An 18,968-nucleotide genomic window follows, 5' to 3' on the forward strand; every position below is an offset into this window, starting at 1 on the left:
AGGAATCTAATGGCGAGGGGGGAAATGCATGGATCCTTATCTTCACAGTGCCTAAGTGGGAGTGATAGGTGTTGAGCAGTCATACCAAGAACTGAAAATGTCAGCAGTAAGAGCAAGCAGAGGCATATCAGAAAGTAGGAGAATTTGCAGTTTACTTACAAATATCTCCTCTGAAGAATGAACCAATATCTGAAGCAAGAGTAAGAATTAATTTGGAGAAGAAAACTTTCCAGCCATAGAATAGCAAAGATTCTCTATGGGAAAGAAAATAAAGGCCTGTGTCTGGAGTAAAGAAAGAGAGGACAAGTAAATAAATACTTTGCAAATTATGTTCTAAATTACTAGAGAATTCAAGGTTATAGCTGAGTAATTAAGTGGTTAATTAAATGTATGCAGGTTATACTGGATTTCTGATTAGTCTCCACCAGTCCAGGAAGCATTCACTGACCAGCAATTATGCACAGCTTCAACAGTAGTTCTGTCTTAATATGAAAGCATGGTCATATGTAGCTGGTTCTGGGATATCCCCTAGTATCATTGGGGAGGAGTATATAATTAAAGATATTACTTTTCTTTCGTTTTTAACAAAATTCTTGGGACTTGTAAATGCCATAAAGTTTCAATATCAACAAATAATATTGTTTATTTTTGTGTTTGCTGTATCTTAAATTTAAATTTTAGGCAACATTGTGTTATGATCCAATGATATTGGTATTACAACAATTTCTGTTAATGTTTGTCAAATTTCATGGATATCTGTATATGAAAAGAAATAATAAGGAATGTAAAGTTTAAAAACTATTAACAGGATTTTTTCTTTCAAAATAATATGGGGTGGTGCACCAGTGGCTCAGTGGCAGAATTCTCGCCTGCTGCGCCAGAAACCCAGGTTTGATTCCCGGAGCCTGCCCATTCAAAATAACAATAATAATAATAATAATAATATGTAATTATTTCTTCAAAATAAGAATGTAACAAAAGCATTATCCCAAAACTAAATGTCAACAGGCAGAGGGATTGGGAATAGAGTATGGATTCTTTGTGGAAGAAAAAGAAATGTCTTCAGATATAGTATGGTGGCAAAGGCATATCTACACAGTTAGGCTGGATTATATGATGTGTGAATATAACTATTTAAAAATGAACAGAGAGAAACATGTGCTAGAGAAAATGTGAAGAAAGAGATGTACTTATTCACTGTAGGTAGGGAAATGAGAGGTGCAGCCCTTTGGAGGACAGTGGGTTGGTTCCACAGGCGGCTAGGGGTGGGTTTGCCATATGATCCTGAAACCTGGTTGCTCAGCATATACCTGGAGGAGGTGAGTGTGGGAACATGAATGGACATTTGTACACTGGTGTCGCTGGTGCAGTGTACATGGTTCATAATGAAAGGAGGTTACCTAAGGATACAGCTGAGGAATGTTAAGGGGTAACTATGGTGTATACATACAATGGACTACTGAGTGACCACAAGAACAAATGAAGTTGTGAGGCATTCAACTAGATGAATGAAACTTAAGAGCTGCATGTTGAATGAAATGTCAGGAACAAAAAGACAAATATTCTCATATCTCAATTACATGAACTAACTATAACATAAAAATTCAGTGCACTAAAGTTGAGAGCATGGATTATCAGGTTGGGGCATACTGTGAAGGGTCCTAGACTGTAAGCTGTTACAGTAGTCATATATATATTCAGGAGATGTAACTGTTAATTCTAAATTCTTAGATATTGAGTTGTTTGCATATAGAATGGTCTTTCCCAGAAACTCCGGGTATTTATGTGACACCTGAGACTCAGCATTAGAGCTCTGAAGTGACAAAAGTCAGCAGTACCCCATACAGGAACTGTTTAAAAAGTTGAAAAAGTGACCAGACATCAAGTAGAGATATGAATGAGGCTGATCTGGATCAGACTAAGGTAGACCAGAAGATTGGACAAAAGAATGTGTCATATATATTTTAAAACTTCAACATCTATGGAGACCAAGGGGAGAGATGTTTATTTGGTGCAAAATTTATATTTTGGGTATTACATTTCCTAATTTAACTTGTATGGCCAGTATAATTGCCACCATAAGTACATGGAATCTTGAATAGGGCATGGAATTTTGTTGGTTAGTCCACATTAATGTGATGTCCCAATAAATCCCAGAGTGATTTGGACAGTGAATAAAGAAGTATTTGCAACTTCTTTTGGGAGAATGGGGAGAAAGTGGGAAATATTCAACCCATTTGAAGATTTTCTGATATTCTTGTAAGCAGTGGGGACAACCAAATCAATAGGCCAAGCCCTCAATTGCCCCTATGAAATTTATCCCTGCAAAAAACAGGCTAAGCCTACTTAAAATTAGGTCAATGAGTCACCCCCAGAGAACCTCTTTTGTTGCTCAGATGTGGCCCCTCTCTCTCTAAGCCAACTTGGCAAGTGAACTCACTGTTCTTCCCCCACCATGTGAGACATGACTCCTGGGGTGTAAATCTCCTTGGCAACGTAAGACAGAAATCCCAGGATGAGCCGAGATCCAGCATCAAGGGGTTGAGAAAACCTTCTCAACCACAAAGGGGAAAAAGAGAAATGAGACAAAATAAAGCATCAGTGGTTGAGAGATTTCAAACAGAGTTGAGAGGTTATCCTGGAGGTCATTTTTACACATTATATAGATACCCTTTTTTTAGTCTTTGCTGTATTGGAGTAGCTAGAGGTAGGTACCTGAAACTGTTGAACTGTGTTCCAGTAGCCCTCATTCTTGAAGACTGCATAATAATATACTTCTACAGTGTGACTGTGATTGTAAAAATCTTGTGTCTGATTCTCCTTTTACCTAAGGTATGGACGTATTAGTAAAAAATAAACAAATAGTAGGGGGAACAAAGGTTAAAATAAGTAGATTGAAATACTCATGATCAATGAGAGGGAGAGGTAAGGGGTGTGGTATGTACGAGTTTTTTCTTTTTACGTTTTTCTTTCTTTTGCTGGAGTGATACAAATATTCAAAAAAATGATCACAGTAATGAATACACAACTATGTGATGATATTGTAAGCCATTGATTGTACACGCTGTATGGAACATTTGTATGTCAAGAATGTTTGTATGTTTATATGTTAAGTTTTTACAACAAAATATTTTTAAAAGATCAATAAACATTTGCTATTTACTGCTGGGTACTACATATTCTAGTCACTGATAATAGAGAAGGGGACTGGGAAAGAGAAAATGTTGTGAGTTCACAAAACCTTTTCCTTTTCCTGGACACATAGAAGATGTATTTTTCTGTCTACCTTGCAGTTAGATTGGAATCGTGACAATTCTGGCTGATGGAATTTGATTGATGTAAAATATTTCCTTGGTCTTTCAGTCCTCCCTTCCCCTGTCTTAGAGCCTGTTCTAGTTTGCTAGCTGCCAGAATGCAATACTCCAGGAACAGAATGACTTTTAAAAAGGGGAATTTAATAAGATTCTAATTTACAGTTCTAAGGGTATATATATCTATATATCTACATAAACACATATATAGATATGTCCAATCAAAGGCATCCAGGGAAAGATAACCTTGGTTCAAGAAAGCCGATGAAGTTCAGGGCTTCTCTCTCAAGTGAGAAGGCACATGGCGAACACAGTCATGTTTTCTCTCCTGGCTGGAAGGGCACATGGTGAGCATGGCATCATCTGCTTGCTTTCTCTCCTGGCTTCCTGTTTCATGAAGCTCCCCAGGAGGTGTTTTCCTTCTTCATCTCCAAAGCGCTGGCTGATGGACTCTCTGCTTCATGGTGCTGCAGCATTCTCTGCTCTCTTTGAATCTCTTACTCTCCAAAATGTTTCCTCTTTTATAGGACTCCAGAAATTTATCAAGACCCATCCAAATGGGTGGAGACATGTCATCATCTAATCCAGTTTAACAACCACTCTTGATTAAATCACATCATCTAGGGAGATGACCTGATTACAGTTTCAAGCATACAGTATTGAATAAGGATTATTCTACCTTTATGAAATGAGATGTTGATTAAAACATGGCTTTTCTAGGGGACATACTTCCTTTCAAACTAGCACAGGGCCCTGGGAGTCTGTGGTTAGATGCTTAGCTACAAGACTGAGGTAAGCTACCCACTCCTATTCAGATTGTGACAGAATGAAGAATAGCCCTTGTTAAGTCATCAAGAGCTAGGCGTTTAATTTTTAACGTAGTATAACTCATCATATCCTGACCAGTACAGGGAAAATTTCAGGCAAAATGACTATTCTTACGGAGCTTACATTCTAATGATGGAGTTCAAAACAAATTGTAAAGAGATATTATGTTATATGGAAATAAGTATCATGGATGAAAATAAATCATTGTCAGGGGTAGGGTGAAAAGAGTTGGGGTAAATGGTAAGGGCAAGAATAATAAGGATTGATAATAAAGGGCCAATACATGAGTGATAGTTGGGAATGATTTTCATGAAGTTTATCTACTTCACAAAACATCTACATGCTGCTGCAGGATTAATTTTCCTGAAGCTCTATTTCATTATTTTATATCCTTTTCAAGAAATACATTTCCTTAAATTCATTAAGTTATTTCATTTATTAATTTTGGATTGAAAGTGTCACCTGAATGTGACAGGGACAGAAATGTGGGGTCACTCCTGTTTGTCCACCAGGAGATAGCACTTTGCAGGCAGGGAATTTTCTGCAACTTGGGGGAACACTCATAATGACTACCTCTTTAAAGCTCAGAAAGATCGTGGTTAGATGCTTCAAACACTTATGAGGTCATAAAGATTTGGGTTAAATTTGGGATATTTGAAGTTACCCAATTCCATTTATGCCATACATCCCTATAATTCACAGTAAATAATTATATGTCAGCCTCCCCTTTCCACCAGCCAAGTCTTTGTTATGCTCTCATAATGCTCTGTGCTTCTCCCATCATTTAATCCTCTTCAACTTCTTGCTTCAGTTGAAACCCATAGGTCAACTATGAAGGCACCACCTTATGGTCTTCTAGAAAATATACTAGTTTTCCTCAATATATAGTTTCCTTTCTTGCGGTTGGGAGGGAAATGCCATTTGCCTGGTCTCCATTACTTCCAAGCCATTATTCCTGCATCTTCGTTTAAGCACATTCCCTTCTGATGTTTATTAAATGTTTATTTCTCCCTTTATTCTTCCTAATTTCTGAGATCTACCTACAGAAATACTCACTCATTCACTTAAGACGTTGACATTTAGCACACAGTCTATATCTTTATATCAATACTTGCTATCACCCCAATGACTTTAATATCTAAGTGAAACACTCATACAAAATCTTTGCCTCACAGTTTTTTACCCTTTTAAACTTAAGTTTTTACCTGTATTCCCCTTCAGCCACCAAATCCCCTAAATCTTGTAGTTTCCTGGAATGAGGGAGATGTATAGAATTGTCCAAAGAGCATGGCTTTGACTGTGACAAGGGTAGCTATAAATAATTATTCTGGGACTATCCTTGGCAAACTGGGGTTACCCAACATAAAATTAACCCACATCTGAAATCTTAAGTACCAATATACTACTCTCTGATTGCCATTTTTTTCTACTTATGATGCACTCATTCCTAACAACTCCTTTAAAGCTTCAATTTTTTCCCCAAATATTAGCCTATTATAGCTTCTTTTCTTTGCCAACTAGCTGGTAACCTAAATTTGTTCAAATAAAATATTCTATTTATTTATTTCAATCTTACTTCACTTTCCTCCTGGGTAAAAAATATAAACACTGGACCAATGTTAAAATTGATGTTCTAAGCTTCATGAGTGTTAGAGTTCTACTCAACTAGAAAGATTAGTGATACTGCATGAGTAGTCTCTTATCTCATCTAAGAACTTAGAAATGTCCCCAAATCATTTTACTATCTTTTTTCCCACTTCTCTGAGTAATTATTACAAAGATAAAAATTATTCTAATCCTGTATCTTTCCAAAACAAACCTGATTGCTTCAGAATCAATTGAGGCTAATCAGAAACCCACAGTTCTGAGGCCAGGGTCTTCTTGACCTCTCTGAGCTTGGATAATCAACTTTGTGGAATACCATCATGTTCTTTTGATCATTTCTTTTATTTTTTTTCTCCCTCAGTTTATAGCTGCTTCTGCTCATGCAACAAAAGCTAAAACAAATAAAATACACACAGACAAACAGATCTTGCATCCCTTTTCATTTGTACTATCTACATGTAGTCTGTACCTTTACCATATTCACTTCATCTTCTCCACTCATTATGAAACTCACAGCCATCAAACTTCTGTCCTTACCAATCAGTAAAATTCTTCCCAGGGAATAAATCCAAGACTTAGCACCTGAAAACCAAAAATTTTATGACAAACAAAGGAATAGGAAATGATGGCCTATTAAAAGGAAGTGGATTAAAATCTAGAAAACAGTAGTGAAGAAGACCAGACCATGGATATATCAGACAAATATTTTCAAAATGATCTTCAATATGCTCAAAAGTTGAAGGAAATACAGAGAAAGAACCAAAGGATGTAAGGAAAACAATGAATGAACAATATGAGAATCTCAATAAAGAGATAGAAATAGTAAAGTAACCAAACTGAACTACTGGAATTGAAGACCACAATAACTGAAATAAAAAATCCCCAGGAGGAATTATAACAATGGATTAGACCTGGCAGAAGAAAGAAACAGTGAACTTAAAGACAAGACACTTGAAATGAGTCAAGTTGAGGAGCAGAAAGAAACGGAATTATAAAAAGCAAAATAGCCTCCAACATACCATCGAGCATACCAAGATACATATTATGGAAGTCCCAGAAGGAACAAAAAGAGAGAAAGGGTAGGAATAACATTTAAAGATATAGTGACCAAACACTTCCAATACCCAGTAAAAGACATGAATATGCTCATTCAAGAAATAAAGAGAATACCAAACAGGCTAAACATGAAGAAAAATCCATCCCATCACATATTGATCAAATTGTCAAATGTAAAGGACAAGAAGAAAGTTCTGAGAGCTGCAAGAGAAAAGCCAAGTGTCATGCACAAGAGAGTCCCAATTAGATTCAGTGCCAATTCTCATCAGAAACCATGGAAAGAAGAAGGCAGTGGGTTAAAACATTTAAAGTGCTGAAAGAAAATAAATACAAACCAATAATCTTATATCCAGCTAAACTTTCTTTCAAAAATGAGGGAGAGATTAAGACATTTCCAAATAAATAAAAACAGAGGGAGACCATCATCATTATCCCTGCCCTACAAGAACAAGGGGGCTCTTCAGATTGAAAAGAAAGGACAGTAGACAGTGGTTCAAAAGAAATAAAGAAATAAAAACTTGTGTAAAGGTAATCGTTTAGGTAATTATTATTGCCAGTGTTATTGTATCATATTGATTGGTATGTAACTCTACTTCTTACTGACTACAAGAGCTAAAATACAATTTCATGAAAAGTAATGATAAATCTAAAGTCTTGGACATGCAATATACAAAGATATAAATGATAAGTACAAAAAATGGTGGAGTGATGGAAGTGTATAGGAAATGCATATGTGAGGCAACTGAAGTCAAGCTGGTATCAAGCCAGATGACAGTTATATATTTAGGATGTTAAACTTTTTAAACTTTTTTTTATTGTATAATATAATATATATTCAAAGGAAAGAAGGAAAAAAGCAATAGTTTTCAAAGCACTCTTCAACAAGTAGTAACAGGACAGATCCCAGAGTCATGGGCTATCATACCACCCTCTCAGATTTTTCTTTCTAACTGCTTCAGAATATAGGAGGCTAGAAGGAATAAATATTTTTTTTATCATCACAATCAATTTTTCTTATCTTTTTTGTGATAAATAATACAAAAAATAGATATTTCTAAGCACATAATAATTAGTTGTAGAACAGATTTCAGAGTTTGGTATGGGTTATAATTCCACAATTTTAGGTTTTTCATTTCTAGCTGCTCTAAGATACTGGATATTAAAGGAAATATCAATTTACTAATTCAGCAATCGTATTTGTTTGTTAAAGCCTAGTTTCTCTTTATGACTCCACCATCAACTTTGATCTTTCTAGCCCTCTCTTAAGCGGTATTTGGGCTATGGCCATTTTAACTTTTTCATGTTGGAAGGGACTGACAATAATATGGGGTGGGGAGATGGAACGAGCTGATGTTCTGGAGAGGCTGGGCCCTCTAGGTTTCAGGACTTGCCTGGCGCAGGAACCCATCTGGAGGTTGTAGTTTCTGGAAAGTTACACTAGTGCATGTAACATTGTAGACTCTTACATATTGCCTTAGGTGTTCTTTAGGATTAGCTGGAATGGTTTTGGTTGGGGTTTGGCAGGTTATGATAGGTAGCAATGTCTAACTATAACTTGTGCAAGAGTGACCTCCAGAGTATCCTCTAGACTCTATTTGAACTCTTTCAGTCACCTATAACTTTTTTCATTAGTCTTCTTTTTCCCCTTTTGGTCAGGGTGGAATTGTTGATCCCACAGTGCCAGGGCTGGACTCATCCCTGAGAGTCATCTCCCACATCGCCAGGGGAATCTGCACCTCTGGATGTCATGTCCCATGTAGTGGGGAAAGCAATGATTTTACTTACAGAGTTGGGCTTAGAGAGAATGAGGCCACATAGGATGTTAAATTTTAACTTCATGGTAATAACAAGGAAAATATATGAAAAATATATCCAGATAGAAATGAGAAGTGTACAATACAAAAAAAATCAAATAAATATGGAAGTATTCATTAATGGAAGAATTGAGGTGTAAGAATTACAAAGGCTAAATAGACAAATGACATAAGAAAGTCCTGTAATGACTTTAAATGCAAATGGATTAAACACTCCAGTCAAAGGCAGTGATTGGCAGAATAATTAAAGAAACATTACCCAAATATATGCCATCTACAAGAGATTCACCTTAAATTCAAAGATATAAATACATTGTACAATAGAAGAATCAACTATCTAGAAGCATATCTAACCAAGGATGGAAAAGACTTGTACACAGAAAACTATAAAACTTTTCTAAAACAAAATGAAGAAGATGAAACAAATGAAAGAAAAATCCATGTTCATAGCGTGGAAGACTAAATATTGTTAAAATGTTAATTCCTTCCAAAGCAATTAATTCTAACCAAAATTCCAACAACCCTCTCAAAGGAATGGAAAAGTCAATTATCAAGTGTGTACGGATGGGTAAGGGGGTCTGGAATAGCTAACGCCATCTTGAAACACATGAACAACTGGGAGGCTCATGGTTACAGATCTTGAAATTTATTACAAAGTCACAGTAATGAAGACAGCATGTTACCGTTACAAGGACAGACAGACTACTGGAATAGAACTGAGAGCTCAGAAATCAACACTCACATTTATGGCCAACTGATTTTTGACAAAAAGTCAAAGACCACCATACATTTGGGAAAGAATAGTCTATTCATCAAATGGTGCTAGTAAAATAGATATATACAAAAGTCATCTTAAAATGAATCAAAGACCTATATGTCTTTAAAGAAATTAAGTTCTGATACATTCAAGAACTTTTATGAACCTTGAAGACATCATATTGAATGAAATAAGCCAGACACAAAAGAACAAATACTGTATGATATCACTGATATGAAATAATTAGAATAAATTAGCTCATAAGAGTCAGAATCCAGACTACAGGTTACCAGGAGACGGTGTGGGAAAGGGAATAGCAAAAGCTATAAAACGTATAGTGTTTCTATTTGGGATGATGGAGAGTTTGGTAATGGATGGTGGTGATGGTAGCACAACATTGTGAGCATAATTAATAGCACTGAATTATATAACTGTATGTGGTTAAAAGGGAAATTTTAGGTTGTATATATGAATAGAATAAAAAATTTCCAAAGATCCTATAACTGCAGTTATAGGACAATTATAAAAATGCGCTTTCCTTAATGTAACATATGTTCCACACCAATGTAAGGTGCTAATGATAGGGTGGTATATGGGAATCCTGTATTGTGTGATTGTTGAACGATTGTTACAGAGCAATTACATGCTTGTTCTGCAACCTACAACATCTCTAGCAAAAAGGAAAGCAGACGTATAAATGCACACATGCTAAAGATCTATGGCTGTTCACTATTTTAGTGTCTTTGAGGAAATTATATTTTAATAAGGATCCTTTTCTCTGTCCTAATAAGTCACATAGATTTAAACAAATTAAATAATGCCTCTGTGAATTTTTTTTGGGAAGTTAAGTGTCTGAGATTAATTGCTTTATCATATATTTAATAGTGGGGCAAAAATCTAAGTTTTGTGGTCCCAAAAGTAATATTAAGGGAAATAATATACAAGAATGATAAATAAAAGATAAGGAAAAGTTCTGTTAAGATTCAATACATGTTCTGGTCAAAGTTTAGGCCTAAATTTTAGGTAGAGTATGTTTTTATTATTTAGTCCCTCTCTACTTGTGCTATCATAGTATCTTATGCATATATATATATATATGTGTGTGTGTGTGTGCGTGCGTGTGTGTGTGTGTGTGTTTTTGTTTGTTTGTTTGTTTTTTTGCATGGACAGGCATTGAGAATGTACCCAGGTCTCCGGCATGGCAGGCAAGAATTCTGCCACTGAGCCACTGTCATACCACCCTATACATACTTTTATTATAAAATTCGTTATGTATTCATTCGTATCCCCCAAAATATATGTTGATATACTGCTCCCAGTACTTCAAGATGTGACCTTATTTGGAAATAGGGTCATTAATAATGGAATTAGTCAACTACTAGAGTAGAATCAACCCTTAATCCAGTATGACTGGTGCTCTTATGGAAGAGAAAATTTGGACATTGATAAAAAAACAGATACAAAGGAACATGCCCTGTGACTGCTGTGATGGAGAGTACCGTAGTGTGCCTGCAGCAGAATAGACATGGAACAGACTCTTCCCTGCAGACTTTGAAGGGATCATGGCTCTGCCAACACCTTGATTTTGATTTTTTGCCTCCAGAGCTGTGAGGCAATAAATTTCTGTTGTCTTAAGGCACTATGCTTGTGGTACTTTATTGCAGTAATCCTAGGAATCTAAGAATTTGTCAGAAAATATATTAATTTGCTGCATGCAAGTTTGCCTCTTCCATGAAACTAAATTTCGAAAGGGTAGGAAAACCTCAGAATGAAAAAAAGAGTGGTTGCCCATATTAGATACTTTATTAATTCTGAAATGTAATTGAATGAATCATCCTGAGTGGTGTACATATTGCTTAAGTCTTAACTTGATTACAAGTCTCACTAAAAATCTCTCCATCAGCAACATAAAACCATCCTCTCTAAGCTTTAACATGTATATCTGATGATTTATAGTATATTAAATTCTGAGAAACAGAAATGCAATTTTCCAAAATGAGATATGCTCTTCTGAATGGAAACATAGCCCTCTTGTACTTTCAAGTATCTCAAATACACATATTCTCTCTAAGCAACACAATATGTATCTCCACTGGTTGACATCATCTCAAAGTTATAGTAGTAAAAGACTTTCTTTCCTATAGCATTGAAACTGGCTTGAGTTCATTTGCCTGGAGAGCCATATTTTCCCTTCTTACTGAACATAATTTTCTTATGAGCTCCTAAGCATTTCACTTCATCCCTTTGGTAAAGTAAAATGCGAGGAGAAAAATATTTATGTCTGAGAATCTTCCAATTTGATTTTTCTATGAATTTTTTTTTGCATGCTGTATGGCAGGGTCACATTTCATTATTTTTCCATGTGAGTATCCTGTTATTGCAGCACCATTTGTGGAATTTTTGGTTGTGTTTTGTTTGCTTTGCATGTTTGTTTTGTTTTTTGGGGGAAGCACATGGACTGGGAATCGAACCCAGGTCTCCAACATGGCAGGCAAGAACTCTAGCACTGAGCTATCCTGGCACCCCCTCTATGAATTTTTGGGTGTTTAGATACTAAGTTATGGGCTGGTTAATATGTGAATCAGGATATGATCCAAATTATGACACTGAAAATCCTAAGCCTAACAAAAGAAATATACTCAAACGTATCAGGCAATTTTTCAAGAAATTTTATCACAATATATTTTCACTGCAATTAAGTATTGCATTGTGCTTATGAGATAAACCAGTACTTTATTTCAAGCTTTAAAATATATTTTACTTGTATCACAGTCAATAGTTATTAAAGTACTCATCATATGCTATGTATTAACATATACACAAATATTGCTTCTTTTTATAAGCTTTGATCTTAACAAATGTGCAATTCTTGAAAGTAAAATACTGTTACAAAGCTGCCTGAATACATGTCTCATAAAATGACATAACATTGTGAAAAAGATTCAGAGAAGGAAGGCATATCAGGAGAGGCCTAGAGAAAAATGGTCGCATTAAGATCAGGCACAAAGGAGTGGTAGAATTTTAAACAAGCCTAGTCACTATGAATATTCATAACAGAGTGTGCAATGCATGAACAAATGCAAAGAAAAAAGTATGAGATATGTTCAGCAAGGAGTAAATGAATCATACTGACTATAAGCTGATCCCTCTCAAATGTAGAATTATCTTCAGTTTTCTTCTTTGTTCTGAGCCCCAGACCTATATATTCAACTGCAGTTGCCCATCTTCCTCCAGATAGCAGACATCTCTGATTCAGTAATCACATACGCTACTAACTTTGCTCTTCATTGACACCACATTCACACCATCACTCAAATCAGAAATCTGAAATTCATTTTAGAGTCTGCTTTCTCCGTGACTCTTCTACCTCCAACTGACTCACAAATCTAATTGTTTTTTTTTTTCATCTTCGAGGTATCCTTGGAAACACCAGCTTCTCTTCATGAGCTAGCTTAATGGTTAAGAGTCCAGAGTTTTTAGATTCAGAATAGAAATGTGGACTCTGAAATTTACTGCCAATGTAACCTTGAACAAATCACAAACCAGTCTAAGTCTCCATTTCCCAATTATGAAATGGAGATAATGATACTATTATTACCTAGGGCTGTTGTGATAGAGAAATAAGCTGATGGGTACAATGTCTATGTTGATAGAACAGCATGTTTAGTAGATGTTAGCTTCTGTTAATACCATTATTATTACTCAGAAAATATCTGGTTCTTTTTGTCATCCACCCCATATATTGGCGTTGGTCTTAAAATTATTACCCTTGTCTCCAAACTCAGTTCCTCCATTCCACCCACCAACCCTCACTTTGATTTCTCAAAAACCTAATTACACTCCTATAATCAATCTAAGGATAAAATTTAAAATCTTTAATGCGGCTTTTACATTTAAACTGACCTAATCATCCCTTTCTAACTACATTCCTTTCTACTTCAAACTTTAGCCTCCAGCAATAGAGCAATAAAGATATAGTGTCCCTCCCTTATATCAAGCTGTTGAACTTGCATGCCTCTTTGTCTTTGAGTTAATACTCCTTACTTCTCTTGTCTACCTGGAAAACTCTTATTCATTCTTCAAAATCCTGTTCAAAATATCACAACCTCTGGAAAAACTTTCTGTCGCAGACAAATTAGTGTTATTTTTTTCTTCCCTATTTCTGTAGCTTGAATATACTGCTATTATTTTACATAGTGCACTGTATTTTGGTTGGCTAAAGCTGCAGGAATGCAAAATACCATAAATAGCCTGGTTTTTAACAAAGGGTATTTATTAGTTTACAAGTTACAACTCAAAGGCCATTAAAATGTCCAAATTAAGGCATTAACAAGAAGATACCTTCTTTGAAGAAAGGCTGCTGGTATCTGGGACTTCTCTGTCACATGGGAAGACACATGGCTGGGATTTGTTGGTCCTTCTCTCTTGGTTGCCCTGTTTTCAGTTCCTGGTTCCAGGGGCCTCCTCTCTGAGATTCTGCGTGTCCTTTCCTAGCATTTCTGGGGTGTTTCTCTCTCTGAACTCTCTCTGTTGGTGTGTCTGCCTTTTGCTGTCTCATTAAGGAATCCAGTAAAGGATTATAACCTTAAACTGGTGGGTCATATCTTGATTAAACAACCTAACCAAAAGGTCCCGCCCACAACAGGTCTACACCCACAAGAATGGATTAAAAGAACGTGGCCTTTTCTGGTGCACCTAACACCTCCAAAGTATCACATGCTGCATTATTATCTGTTTCCAATGTCTGTTTTCATCATTGTCCCAATATTGGGACATAAATTTGACTTTGCAGTTCCAAAGCATATATTTCATTGAAGTTAATAAACGTACATTGAAATATAATGAAGCTTCCCCATGTACTGAGTGGAGCAAACATGGATTGAATTATTTTATCCTCACATTATGATTTGGGTCATCAAACTAGAGCTTTTGAACATACTGGGAACTATCAGTAAGTCATAGACCCAACAAATGAGGAGTTTATATTCTAAGTGATTATTTAAAATCATTAGATCTTTTGCTTTCAGTGCTTTGGATGTAATATGTCATTTAATCCTCATAAAAAATCTTATAAATCCTATTATTTTCATTTTACCAAGGAAAAAATTAGCACCGAGAAACTTAAGTAACTTGCCCCAGGTCAAATTGCCACTAAGTGACAAGATTGGATTTTGAACCCAGTTGATTTTACTACAGGGGCTGTAATCTTAATCACTACTCTATACTCCCTTCTAAATATAAAAATGAGAAAATAAATCATAATAAAATGTGACCTAAGAAAAGTGCCAAATTATGGTGCTGTGGGTGACAAGGTACAATGCAGGTGGTATGATTTTATTTTAGCCATGAATTTGATGAGAGAAATATAGGATTCCTCTTTGCTCAACGTTTCACATACTAAAGTGCTTTACAAATATATGGGAACTTAATATATTAAAAGAAAATGCAGTGACTCTTTTAAAAAACATGAATCTAACTTAATTTGTTTTAATAATATTTGTCTTCAGTCAATAGTCACATTTTACCTGATTATATATGATTTAAAATTTTATTTTGAGCCATTTTTGAAAGGATAAATTGTCATTTTTAATTTTATTACATGTGTGCTAAGTGTATAATGAATTTATTTTTGAATTTATATTCAGTTCTTTGAACCTTCTGCTATTCCTTAAATAACTATAGTCTTGTCACCTTTGATTATTATAGATCATATAGAAAAGTATTTTATCAATGGTAATGAATGTCTCTTAATGTCTCTTATATCTGAGTCAGATGTTTCATATAATGTCAATATTCTATATTAGCATTATGACTCCTTCAAAACAAACGACTAAAGTACTCATGGAGGAAATGCAGTCCAATTTAACTTACCTTTAAACTCCTGAGATCTTGAAATGAATATCCTCAGATTACAAATCAGAGCCAAAAAATAATTTAAAGGACAGTACCCTTGAGTGGCTTATAACTTACTAAGTGAGAGAAATTGAGTTGGTAAAAGCTCAGGAAATGGTGGAAGAAGATGATTGCTTCCCTCAGGCCTCTTTTGTTTACTTTTCTGAAAAGGTCCCTTGAAATATAACTTTCTCTGGAGGGTAATTAGAGGACCTTGGATACAGTTTAATCTTCTGAATGCTGATAACAGTCGATGTTTACCTGAACAAAACTACTGACTCTTATGCTCATTCGTAAGTTAAAATAATGAAATTTTGTGCCTAAGGGTTATGTGTCTCAACCATAAAAAGTGAATGTTAAGCAGATACAAGCAAAATATTATTTTCACAGAAAATGATATTTTGATATTCAACAGATCCTTGATATACACAGGAAAAATTTATTACTCTGCTTTATAAATGTAAAAGCTAAAATATTTTAAAGATGAAGAATGCAGTATTTGTGAGGTACTTTTATGTGCCACAATTGGGAGCCTAAAGAGAAGCATTTGAGTCCATCTCTCCTACAAACCAGCAGTACGATCCTATTTATCTCATATTTTTAAACAATATGTTCCTCATTGGAAAAGAATATGTACGAAATGGTATTTCATTTGTTTCACTTCCAACATTATGTATTTCTAAGAAAAATTAACATTCTTTTATTACCAAACTGTATGTTTAACAAGTCATAACTGCAAAAATAGGAAAGTAATGGACAGCTTAAAAGAACACTCCTTTATTGTTAGAAAATTGCTCAGGATATTCTAACCCTACATTTATAAGAACTCAAAAGCAAAGCAAATACTACCTTACATTTTTGTACATAACCTTCAGTAGCTTATCATAGGAATAAATGACCTGATTATACGTGTCTATTATTTTGTTTTTTTGTATTCCTAGGAATATAATAAATGAGGCCATATTATTTTCCTACATGATATATCTTACAAACAATCCTAGTTGAAGGTCAGTTGTCAAATTTCATCAATAAAAAACAAGGAACAAGATTAAATCATGGGCTATGATGTGAAGCTAGGAATATTACTCCTTTATGCAGTCAAATTATCTATCGCTTGACATCTTTTACTTTGTTTATGATAAATAACACTGTAGGAAATTCCTCAACCTTTAAGAGTCTGTGACCATCACTCCTGATGACTCCACTTCTACAGATATACTCATTCATGCTACTCTATCCCAAAAGCGTTAGCAGGATGATCTACCTCCTTTCATAAGAGCCTTAAGCTGCCCAGTCCCTAGATACTTTCAGCATGTATTGAACAACCTTGTATAATTTGAGAACCATGAGTATCTTAGAGCTAGGAGAGTAAAGCAGACTTTATTTCTAGTTTCTTAAATCCCATTTTGTATTTCCTGCCATATCAAAGAAACATGGTGTTTTAGTTTGCTAAAGCTGCCAGAATGCAACACACCAGAGATGGATTGGCTTTTAATAAGGGGATTTCTTTAGTTATAAATGTATAGTTATTTAGAGGAAAGGCAGCTTTCATTCCTCTGGCTTTTTCTGTCACATAGGAAGGCACATGGTGGACATCTGCAGGACTTCCCTCCCAGCTTCTGGGTTTAAATGGCTCTCCAAGGGGTGATTCCTTTCTGCATCTCCAAACATTTGGGTCTGACCTCTGAATGCTGAGATGAGGTAGGCTGAGCTGCAGAGCTCTCTTCTGACCTCTCTCTTTTAAGCTTCCATCTAATTACCCATTGTGGAAGTCACTCCCCTTAGCCAACCACAAATTCAATCAGCCATAATGAATTTCACATACTGATTATTTAAGTCCACCGCAACAGAACAATGGGGCGTCATCACCTGGTCAAGTTGACACCTGAACCTAACTATCAAAGTTTTAAGCTCTGATGTGGAAAAAAAAAAAGATAACTGGTTGTGATGGTTAAATTTATGTGTTAGCTTGGCCAGGTTATGGTTTCCAGTTGTTTGGCCAAGCAAGCTCTGGCTAGATTATTACTGTATGGACATTTTATGGACTTAAATTATCAGTAAGTCAATTGCATCTAAGGATGATTCCATCTACAATCAACTGAGGAGACTACCTTCAACAATGAGAGAAGTCTCATCCAATCGCTGGAAGGCTTTAGAAGGAGAAATGATGATTTTGGCAGTCAGAAGAAAGAATTTCTATCTTGACCCCAGCCTGCCAGCATCTCCTGGAGAACTCATCAAGGACCTTTATCAGAGTTCCTGACTTGCAGCCTGCCCTATGAAGATTGGATTTCTGCATCCCCACAGTCACATGAGACAATTCTTATGAAAATCTCATAATATTTACAGATATCTCCTGCTGATTCTGTTTCCTAGTAGAACCCTAACTAATACAATATGACTTTTTTGGTTTGATCAATAAATAAATTCTGGAACTTCCAGGGAAGATGACTGAGTACAGAACTGGGTGCTTACTCCTCCTCCAAAAACAGCTAGTAGATAAGCAGAAACTGTCTGAAAAAAAAAAAAAAAAAAACAGTTCTGGGACTCCAGAGGCCAAGGGAGTATTGTTCAGTACCCAGGGAAGAGCAGGACAAAGAGGGTGAGACATTGTGATAACAAACTGAGTAAATTACTCAGCAGGGACTGCCATGGCCTTGGTTTTGGTTTCTAGCTGGCTGCTGCAGACAGAGATGGATGTAGAAGGCATCTTCCCCAAGAATGGGCACAGCTGAGCACTGATCATTGCTTTTGATCAGCAAATTTTGATCACTGAGTCCTGGCTCTGAATCACGGTTTTTGCCCACTGGGGTCAAGACTACCATGGCCATTGTTTCAACCCCACTCTTAACCAGGGCATAGATGATGGAAGTTCAAAGAAGCAGGGCCTCTTCAGGGCTGTGGGAAAAAGTTTGCTGAAGTATGCTATCTGCTGAGCAGGACAGGAAAGTGCACTTTCGGGAAGTTATCAAAATGGCTTTTGACATCATTCCTGACCCTTCCCACAGGGCTTTTTGGAAATGGCCTGCTCCTCCTTTGTGGGTTCCTGGCTCTATTTTGTATCTGAGAATACTGATTTGGGAACGTCCTCTCCAGGGTGACCTCCTCCCATAATTTGCCCTCCAGGTAAATAAGTAAAGGATCAAAGAATTAAATGCTCCAGGCATTTAACCTCTGTACTATGCTGTGTATGAGGTCTTTTATTCATCTGCCTTGTTTTGTAACTACTTAATTACATGGATGCCTTCATTCAAAACTGTAAGCTATTTGAGGAAAGAATCCATTTTTGATTCATCTTATTACCAACCACTATATCTGTCATAGAGACCTACTGTACATAACAGTTATTCAAAAGAATAGGTTTTGCATAAAAAAAAGAATGAGTGAAAATAATTATCCTACACAATTAACGTAGAATTGAGAGCAAAGTTTATTTCACTTTGTGAAAATAAAGTAGCCCTGGAATGTTATGCTGAGTAGATTCATGGACTTCCTTATTGAATTATACAGTGGTCTGAGGAAGTAAAAGTAGTGACTTAGTGCTTTAGGGATTTAAATACCAATTTTGGTTTTACAATATTTTTGAAAATCTAGCCATGATACTTTGGTTTCCTCATTTAGAAGAAAAATAGGATATGATATTCAACGAACATTGTTGATATGAGGATTAAATGGGATAATGTGTGAAATTCTTAGTTCCATGAT

The 18,968-nt window shown here is 35.7% G+C and overlaps 1 protein-coding gene across 3 annotated transcripts in view; it reads right to left on the bottom strand.

Annotated features, from left to right (window-relative positions):
• Positions 1 to 18,968, bottom strand: part of LOC143663308 (sulfotransferase 1 family member D1) — a 49,269-nt gene that overhangs the window by 20,946 nt on the left and 9,355 nt on the right. Inside the window, exon 1 of one of the 3 annotated variants that reach the window (XM_077137037.1) lies at positions 15,243 to 15,392. The exons of 1 other annotated variant lie outside the window; for it this stretch is intronic. The gene's annotated coding sequence lies outside the window, so the exon portion shown is untranslated. Of the gene's footprint in view, positions 1 to 13,712; positions 13,933 to 15,242; positions 15,393 to 18,968 lie in introns of those variants that run through there. One more of the 3 variants, XM_077137035.1, reaches the window with a different exon arrangement.

The sequence above is a fragment of the Tamandua tetradactyla genome, chromosome 19, assembly GCF_023851605.1.
Source record: "Tamandua tetradactyla isolate mTamTet1 chromosome 19, mTamTet1.pri, whole genome shotgun sequence".
Taxonomy (NCBI): Eukaryota; Metazoa; Chordata; class Mammalia; order Pilosa; family Myrmecophagidae; genus Tamandua; species Tamandua tetradactyla.